This window comes from Gossypium arboreum, chromosome 1 (assembly GCF_025698485.1).
Source record: "Gossypium arboreum isolate Shixiya-1 chromosome 1, ASM2569848v2, whole genome shotgun sequence".
Classification (NCBI taxonomy): domain Eukaryota; kingdom Viridiplantae; phylum Streptophyta; class Magnoliopsida; order Malvales; family Malvaceae; genus Gossypium; species Gossypium arboreum.
Window position 1 is genome coordinate 87,512,786 of NC_069070.1, and position 10,527 is coordinate 87,523,312.

Below are 10,527 nucleotides of genomic sequence, written 5' to 3' on the forward strand. Positions count from 1 at the left end.
GTAAATTTTCCCTGAATTTAGACTCATATATCCATCCATGGATTTATTTCTAGAATTTTTGGTCGGGCCAATTGGTACAGTTTATTAGTTAAAGTCACCCATGTTACAGGGATCGACTGCTCTGACCTTCTCGCGGTATAACTTGAATATCTCTCTGTACAGGGCTTTAATGCTGGTGCTGTTTGTTTCTAATGAAACTAGACTCAAAATGGAATCTGTACATATAAGGTATGTCTCCTAATTCTTTCTGGATAATTTATAGTGAATTTTTAAAGTTGCGACAGGGGACCCAGAAACCGTTCTGGCCCTGTTTCACAATAGCTTCAATATCTCTTAACATGTAACTCCTATGATCATTTCGCTTCTTCCATATGAAAATAGACTCATCAAGGTTCATTTAAATAGCTTATTCACTATTTAATACCATTCCTACAATTTTTTTGTGATTTTTCACATTCACGTCACTGCAGCTGGCAGCATCTGTTTTAAGGTAGGTCTTATCTATTTTTGTAGTCTCCATCAACCAACTAGTCTTGCCATACATAGGTTCACATATGATCATTTTAACCATACCAATGGCTGATCATGTGACCAACACTCCCATTTCCGATCCATAATCACATCATGACACCATATATATACATTCAAACCATAAATAGTCTAAGTTCATGCTTCCTTTTACGAGCCATTTTTGCATGGCCGTATACATATACATCGCCACATTTTTAAACCAACAAGGGGTAGTCCTATACATGCCATTTCAAGTTCAACCAAGAATTTATACCAAAATGGGGGCTTAATAGTGTGGATGACTTCGATTTCAACGATCCCGAATCCGATTGCTTGTCGGCGAAATCTAGAAAACGAGAGCCAAAGCGGTGAGTAAGCATTTTTATGCTTAGTAAGTCTCAAGGAATATAATCAACTCTAATTACAGCAATACATTCACATAGTTAAATGCATCATTTCATTAATGCACATTCACATAATCATACTTACTTCACCATCCCAACTCTTATGTTCATACACAAATAACGGCTTCATTAAGGCCGATAACTCGTTCCATCATAGGAGCGGATATTCACACGCTCTTACTCCTAGCGCATAAGCACACACCGCACTTACCTTGTCATTGGGAAATTTCACAAGTGCATTAGCTGAAATTTTCCAGCAAGCTTATAATTTTCAAATCACATACCTTCGAGTTTAACCGGATGTCGCTACTCGATCAATCGCCGGGACATAGCCGGTTATGGTAACCCGCACCAAGGCCTCACGGACTTAACCCGGATATCACGATTTGCACAAATGCCTTGGTCTTAGCCGGATAGAATGACTTCGCACGAATGCCTTGGTCTTAGCCGGATGTAGCCACTAGCACAATTGCCTTGGTCTTAACCCGGTTATAATTTCCAGCATAATTGTCTTGGGGCTTAGCCTGGATATCATTCAATTTCTCATGCACACATACATCAATAATCATTGGACATACATATTTATTTTCGCTACTAAGGCTCAAACACAATTATAATCACTAACATAATCGCCTTGGGACTTAGCCGGGTATCATTCGAATACTCATACACACATAAATCAATAATCAATACATCCATATTTCATTCCACATAATTCAAGTAAGGTCACTTCTTGAGGACTTACCTCGGTTGTTGTCGAGCGGCTTTTACGGCTATTCGATCACTTTTCCTTCCCTTGTCCAATTGTGGACCTCTTAGCTCTTGAGCTAATTCAAACAAATTCAATTTATTAAAACCTCATTGTGCTAGCTTATGGCGAATATGACAAGGAATTTAAATGGTCATATGGCCACTCTTTAGCTTGAATACACAATGGTCATGCACATTTTATAATGCATCAAGCAATTCAATACAATTTATTTGAGCATCAAGGAAATGCTAAGACCTTCAATAGGCTACCCAAGGCTGAATATTCATGTACATGTTGAGGCCAATTATGCATAATACCTCACAAAAACAGCATGCATTTTACTAGTTAATGCTTTGCATATTGTGGCTCAAAACTTATAATATAGCATCAAGCACTTATATGTGTGCTAGGCAAATTGTGCTTGCAATTTCACAATTATTCTTCAACATCTTCTTCTTTAAACAAACTTATTCATCACTTCCTTCATAACCAAAACATCATGTGCAAACATATATATACATATATGAGCATGGCGAATTTCAAGGTGTCCATAGCCATCCAAAACACAAATTTTAACTAACATGCAAGAAGCATGAACCATGCTCATGAATGCATCATGGCGAATATGGCAATCATGCTCCTTTTCAACTTCAATCATGATAAAACAACAAGAAAACTCAAAATCTTACTCAAGAGTAGACAATCCATCATTGCATGCATCATCATCAAGCTTCACACTTAGCATGCAATGGCTTTATCACCATAACAACTTTGGCCAAATACCATTTCCATGGTATAACAAAGATTTGAGCCATGGCTAACATGCACATCAAGTTAGCAACCAAAACATGCATGAAACTCCCAACACAACCTCATACATACCTTAATCTTGATGCAAATTTAGCCAAATCTCCTTCTTGTTCTCTTCCAAACCAAGCATGAAGCAAAACTCCTATCTCCTCCCTTAGTATTTTCGGCCAAAAGGAAAGAACAAGGATGAACAATTTTTTCTTGTTTTTTCTTTCACTTGCACTGCAATGGGGGAGGATGAGTTATTTTCTTGATTTTTTGTTTCTCCTCCAACATCATTAATTATTTTATCATTTAATTCATCATGCATTAACAAAACATGTTTCAACATGTTTTCTTTGCCCATAAACCATGTCATGGCGGCCACTAGCTTCTTTTGGGGAAATTTGACATGCAAATCCTTTATTTTTGCATGCATGAGCAACTAGTCATCACACATTTCCCCATCATACTTTCAAAGTTCACTACTAGGTCCTTTCTAGTGAAATTCACCTTTATAACACTAAATCAATCATCAAAAAATGTCATACATGGATACACACATATTATAGGCATCGAAATAAATTTTAAATTATTTTTATGCCTCGGTTTTGTGGTCCCGAGACCACTTTCCGACTAGGGTCAATTTTGGGCTGTCACAAAACCTCTTCCTAATCCTCTTCCAAACCAAACATGAAGCAAGAACTCCCTCCTTCTTCCTTAGAATTTTCGGCCAAGAGAGAATGAAAAGGATGAACAAATTTTTTTTTCTTCTCTTCAACTCACGGCAATGGGGGGGATCACACACCTTCTCTCTTTTTTTTTTTCTTTATTCCTAACCTTAGTTTATTGTTTCCTCCCATAATGCACCAACAAAACATGTCTATGACATGTTTCGCCCATCATTCTTTGTCATGGCCGGCCACCACTTATAAAAAGAAGGGATATTTGACATGCAAAACCATTGTTTTGCATGCATGATTCAATTAGTCATCACACATTTCCCTATCCTACTTTCAAAGTTTACTACTAGGTCCTTTTTCGTGAAATTCACATTTATAACCCTAAATCAAAACATCAAAAATGTCACACACGAACTAACACATTTTATAGGCATCAAAATGAATATTAAATTATTTTTATGCCTCGGTTTTGTGGTCCCGAAACCACATTCCGACTAGGGTCGTTTTAAGGCTGTCATAGTCGTAAATTAAACCTCATCCCATTTTCTTATGTTTTATGACATGCTAATCATTTTTCCCTTCTATGGAAACATTAAATTCACACTCTAACATGTACTTAAGACTATTAGGTATTTTTACCGATTAAGCCATTTTTCTCGTTTTCACTTAAAACCGAGTAGCACAAGTTGTCTAGCATAATTTAAAACCTCATATTCTATCATAAAACACCAAAATACACAAATTTCACCTATGGGTATTTTTCCCAATATGAACCCTAGCTTGAATTATTGCTAGCATAAGTTAATTCGAGCTACTGAGATTTCAAAAACATAATAATCATTAAAAACGGGCATAGAAATCACTTACAATCAAGGCTTAAAAGTGTTGAAACCCTAGCTATGGTGGAGAGAAAAAATTGGCAGAAACTTATGGAGAAGATGATCATTTTTGTGTTATTTTTCCCATTTTATTTCATTTAATATCCAAATGACCAAAATACCCTTCTTTACTAAACTTTCAAAAATTCCATCCATGTCCAATTTTTGTCCATAAACTTAGAAATTGTTCAAATTGCTATTTAAGACCTCATCATTAATATTCCAAAGCAATTTCATACTAAAAACTTTTAGAATGCAAGTTTTGCAAATTATTCGATTTTGTCCCTAATTTCAACTTAAGCACTTTATGCATAGAATTTCGTCATGAAATTTTCACACAATCATGCAATCATATCATAAACCTCAAAATAATTATTTTTATCTTGGATTTGTGGTCACGAAACAACTATTCCAATTAGGCCCTAATTCGGGATATTACAAGTGGGGTCATCACTTTTATCTCCTAGAAACTCCTTACCACCCCTTTTTCTAGTTTCTTTCACAGGATCAGTTCTAGATGAAATCACAGTAGACACTAGTAGGGCAGGTTGTGCGGGGCAAACCACTTCAAGCTGTGGTTGCTGATGTTGTTGTGGCTGGGTGCTTGAGTGTTCCCCATAAACTAATCAAATAGTTGTGTCATCATTGTGAAAAATACATTCTTAAAGGCATTCCCTACATTACCATATTTTTGGTAGGAGCTTGGTCTTGTGCATGCATATGACTATCTATCTCTTCTGTAGTAGCTTCTCTAGATCCATCTCACATTTTCTTATATCCCTACAAAAAGAATTTAATTAAGTTCAAACAATAAGGAGTAAGCCGGAGGCATATCATACATGATGGGGCGTGACTTAGACATAGCTTTCTATTTTTTGAGAATCGACTTAACTTGACTTTGATACCAAACTTGTAACACGCCAAACTCGACCCAATAACAGGATCCGAGAATGGTGCGTCACTACTTAAAAATAGTCAGACTTAATATCACTCATCATAAGCTTTGAATAATTATTACAAGGTTATAGTTATAAAACATATTTTAATTGTTATTTTATTAAACTAGAAGAAACATTACCAGTTTGTAATATTATCAAAGGCATACGATGTATAAACTTAAATACAACAACTTCAATAATAAAATACATTGGTTTAAACTCAAATATTAATACTTTATATAAGTTTCATCAAAAAAAGATCTTAATAAACTAAATTTTTATGTACACATCATTTTCAAAATACATCTATGCACCATGTAACACTCGTATCCCGTCTTCATTGTTGGATTAAGGATCTAAGTGTTACAGAACCAAAAAAACAATTTATCTTAATTCTATAACAAGTATTCAACTAATTTATAAACATATATCATGTTCTTAGGTCGTGTTCTTCACACGGCAAAGACAGACTCCTGTGTCTCTGCCCGTGTGCTTGATACTGAGCATTCTGTTTTGCAACAATTTATGTGCAGGGGACACACGGCCAGATGACACGCCCATGGGGCTGATTATGTGTCACACATAGCCTAGACACACGCCCATGTGTCTACCCATGTGGACAAAATGAACGCTATTTACCAAGCCATTTTCCACCCTCATTCACTCTTACACTCACATCAATTCAAAGGCACAAAACATATAATACTTAGACACCCAAACACTCACAACTAAGACAATAACATGTCATTCTAACGCCATCATTTATCATGCTTAAAACATTATACTTAGCCCATTAAAAACATACTAATTTTCACATTCACAAGAGGGAACTAACATAAGAATGAACTTATAATTAGCATAAGCCGTCATTCATGGCTGTATCTATAATAAGAAACATTAACAATTACAAGCCAACACATATAGCCCAATTTAATCATGACACATATAAAAAATGACCAAATTCCTATACATGCCATTGACTCAAAATACTTGAATTCATCAATATCTGTAGTGATAGCTTGATAGTGTGATAGGATCTCCGGCGATCTCCAACCCGAGCTAGCTTATTGACCCTATAAGACATGCGAAAGGAAAGGGGTAAGCTATATTATATAATTTAGTAAGTTCATATGCAAATAATAAGCAACATCAACCATACATATATCATACATTTAACATAATGTAAACTCATAAAATGTCATTTAAGTCTCATAAGAATATCTTATTCATTCACATCTTACCAAATGTTTGTTATGTTCAACAATATGAACACACATTATTATAATCTATCATAATCTCGTGGTTATAATTTATTACGTCCTAATGCTTACTCTTTTCAACTTATAAGCATAATTTAACATATCCTAGCATTAAACTAACAACCATAATCTTTCCTTTGTAACATATTACAGCAATTAAGAAATCATTTTACATTTTATAATAAACATGCACATTAATTAAGCATACTCGTCTTTCTAAGCATATATATTAATATTTTTCTATTTTCTAAGCTCTTAACTTCTCATACTAACATAGCCATCTTTAGTGAATAATCATCCTATCTTTTCTTTCTGTTCATATCTAATGAATCATTTTCATGTGAAATATAACATACCACATTTCAATTCAATTTGGCCAAAAAGCCCAATTCATAAACATCAACAATTCTTACCATACATATATACACATATAACATTATTCATAAGGTTAACACAATAACATTGTCTCAATGCTCATGAACTCACCATTCATGGATTCCATACTCAATTGAATTTCTGTACATACCCGTACAATTTCGTAACATAATCATATCCTGTCACATCTGACATAAACTTTGTATTACCTGTTGAACACTTGGAATACTAATCAGATACACGGAAAGTCTTTGCACACGTGTGCCACATATGTAGCCAAAGCTACCTCATATTTCATATCATATAAATGCTCGCTCTCAAGCTAATCATGGGCCTTCTCACACAAGCTGACAGTCAAGACGTAACTACACGAGCTGCTCACACAAGCTGACAGGTACCCGTAACAGATGCCAGGTTACCCAGCCATCGGTAGAACATACAAGACCAGCACCTGATTCACATAAACAAATATCGCATATCTCATAAGCTCAACTCCTATAGTTCCTAGTGACATGTCACATTGTATCCTAAATTATTCCTAAGGTTCAAACTGGATTTTCTCGATGTCACATCTTCATCGAACTCGTTCACAATGTCATTCTCATTGACCATGATATCATCCATACACTCATTATAAAAATTAAAAATAGAAATTCATACATTAATAAAGCATTAAAGCATGATAAAACATTGCATTAGTTACACATGAACTTACCTCGAATACGACAACGGCAAAAATGACTTATTTGTCCAATATTTATTTTTCCCTCGATCTAGACTCGAACTTCATTTTTCTTGATCTATAATATCAAATTTAGCTCACTTATTAGTCACATTATTCAATGTGACCCAAAAATCACATTATGGCAAAATTACATTTTTGCCTCTAAGCTCGAAAAATGAAATTTATTCAATTTCTTTAACATAGAATCCTAGCTGAATCATTTTCATAACTATAACAGCCCACAATTCCCATTGAAACACACTTTTACTACATATTTTATAACTTTTACAATTTAGTCCTTTTAGGCATTTTCACCGAAAATCAGTTAGCAAAAGTTGTTTCTCTAACCATAAACATGCATAATATACCATAAAACATCAAAATATGCAAATTTCTAACTTGTTTCAAACCCTATACCTTCATCATATCTCAAATAAATGGTAGAAATAGGTAGATCAGGTTACAAGGATTTCAAAAACATGAAAATCATTAAAAACGGGGCAAGAATGGACTTACTATGACGCTTGGAAAGCTTGAACAAAACCCTAGACATGGTGGTCTTCAAAAATTTGGCCAAGGGGTTGAAGATGAGAAAAATTTGCCTTTTATTTTTTTATTTAATCATTTAATTACTAAATGACCAAAATGCCCCTAACTTAAAAATATTCTATTTCACCCATTTCATGTCCATTTTTGTCGAAAAAATTAACCAATGGTATAATTACCATTTAAGGACCTCAAATTTAAGATTTCATAGCAATTTGACACCTCTAGCTTCTAGAACTCAAGTTTTGCACTCTTTACAATTTAGTCCTTTTGACTAAATTGAGTGCCCAAACGTCAACATTTTCGAACGATATTTTCACAAAACAATTCCATAAAATTGTAGACCATAAAAATCTAATAAAAATGAATTTTACTATGTCAGATTTGTGGTCTCGAACCACTGTTTCGACTAGGCCCAAAATCAAGCTGTTACAATACGCATTTTACTGATCCTTATTTGCTAAGGGTTTCTTAGCATTCGTGTGAGGTAACAAGGACATGTTAGGTTTGAAATAGTTTAATCACACAAATCTAAAAACTATGCAGATAACAAAGCTTGGTTAGAGTTGTTATGAAACCTACAATTTAATCGAGTTAGGATCCAAATTGAGCATGCACATTTCAATTATGTGTCCACTAGCCGTTGTCTGGTTAGGATCGCTTAGCTAATTCAGGTGCATTTCAATCACAGATGAATGAAATACAGACTTAATTTTAATTAAAAACATGATCGACTGTGGCACAAACATTATAAGCATGAATCAAATAAATATTATTTAATCAAAGCAATCATCCTAGCTTAAATAAAATTAAGCTAATATTGCTGTAAACAAGAACAAAGAACACATAGCAAACATCTTTAGATTAAATTAAAGAAAGGAAAGATTAAACCCAAATCAAAGTGGCTGTCACCCAAGACTCTGACTAATTAAGCTCATTCATTTCTTTGCTTTGCTCCTTTGCTGATGGCTCTTTAGGGTGGCTGACCAAGGGCTCTTTAAGAGGCTTAATTGCTAAAATCTCTATGAAGTGATGATTCTAGGCGTAGGGAATGGAAAAGGCTAAGAGAAGTTGGAGAGAAGAGAGAATGATGAATGATGAGGGATGATGAATTAGGGAATGAAGGGGTCATATTTATAAGTGAAGAGAGGTGGGTAGTTTGCTAAAAATAGCTAGGTTTAGTCTCTTCATATCTCTTCCTTGGATGGCCGACCACAATTAGTGGAATTTGAGCTGATTATTGCTTGATTTTTAAACAAATTAAATGCCATAATAACTCAGGACTGAGCTCGGTTAATCATAAATCTTCAGGAAAATCTCTAATTTCTTTAAAAATACAAGGTTCTTGTGTAATTAAACCAAAAAGTGGCTTAAAAGAACAACCATGTGTAGCCAAATTTGGGTTGACTTGGTCTTTAGTTTGGATGGTTCTTTAATCCAACAAAGCTATCAGACTTGTCCAAAATAAATTAATAAGTTAAAAGACCAAAGAATAAAATTTAACCAATTTTAAATAATTAATTAAAACCCAAATTATTAATGAAATATCTTAAAATGAATTATTAAATATAATTTTATAGTTTATTATTTAATTTAATCATGCATGGCCCATTTTATGTCTTAAAAACATAATATGCTAAAATCAATATAAAATAAGCCATTTTATGCATGAAAACTATATAATAAAGCATAAAATCACATTTTAATAATTTCTATGTCCTAATTTCATATTTTCACATATTTCATTAATTTATTAAACAATTACTTAGTTTTAACGACGAATTTAAGTAAAAAGGTGATAAATTACATAGGAAAAATCCAATATATTTTTCAGTTTACACACCCCCAAACTTAAATCATTGCTCGTCCCAAGCAATGTTTATGCACAACAAAAGGTCTTGCTAAGGAAAAATTGCTAATTGTGTAAGCAGCATCTATCTTTGTCCCACAATCATGCATTAATAACTTCATGCTCATCGATCTTTTTTATTAACAAGTAATTCATATGCAAACATTTTGAGAATTTTATACTAAGTTTCAAAATATGCCAACATGAATCGTAGTTTGTATGTATGTCACAGACACAGATAACATTCTTCATTCAACATAATTTTTTATCAATCAAGCAAACTATCAGAAGGCTTATATATGATCTTCATATGTTGAACTTAGGGCTTCCTCTCCACTAATGTAGGTGACATAATCATCAAATCAATAGGTCTTTTATAAGGTTGTAATGGGGCTTGATTAAAGGTAGGGATTTTAAGAGATGGGACATTTCGATTTTTAAAAAAATCTTAACCATTAACTTTGTCTTGGTTTTCTCGTAATATAACCGTTCTTTTTAAGTGAACCTTTGGAACACCACCAAACTTATTTTGAACAAAAGCTCATACATTTTTCCTTTTTGGAGACTGAGCAAACTTTTCTTTGCTTTTTATTTTTAATTTTTATTTTTTAGCATAAGCACATACATCTTTTTGAAAATTTCCTCAGATGTTGATTACTAAGACAACTTTAGTTAAGATGGGCGTACAAAATTAAGATAACTTTAAAATATGATAATATGGCTTATATATAGGTTCATTGCAATAAACAAGCCTTTAAGCTCAAAATTACAGTTTCAAAGGTCTAAGATCATAGGGTTGGCTTGAAAAGGCTCAAAATATC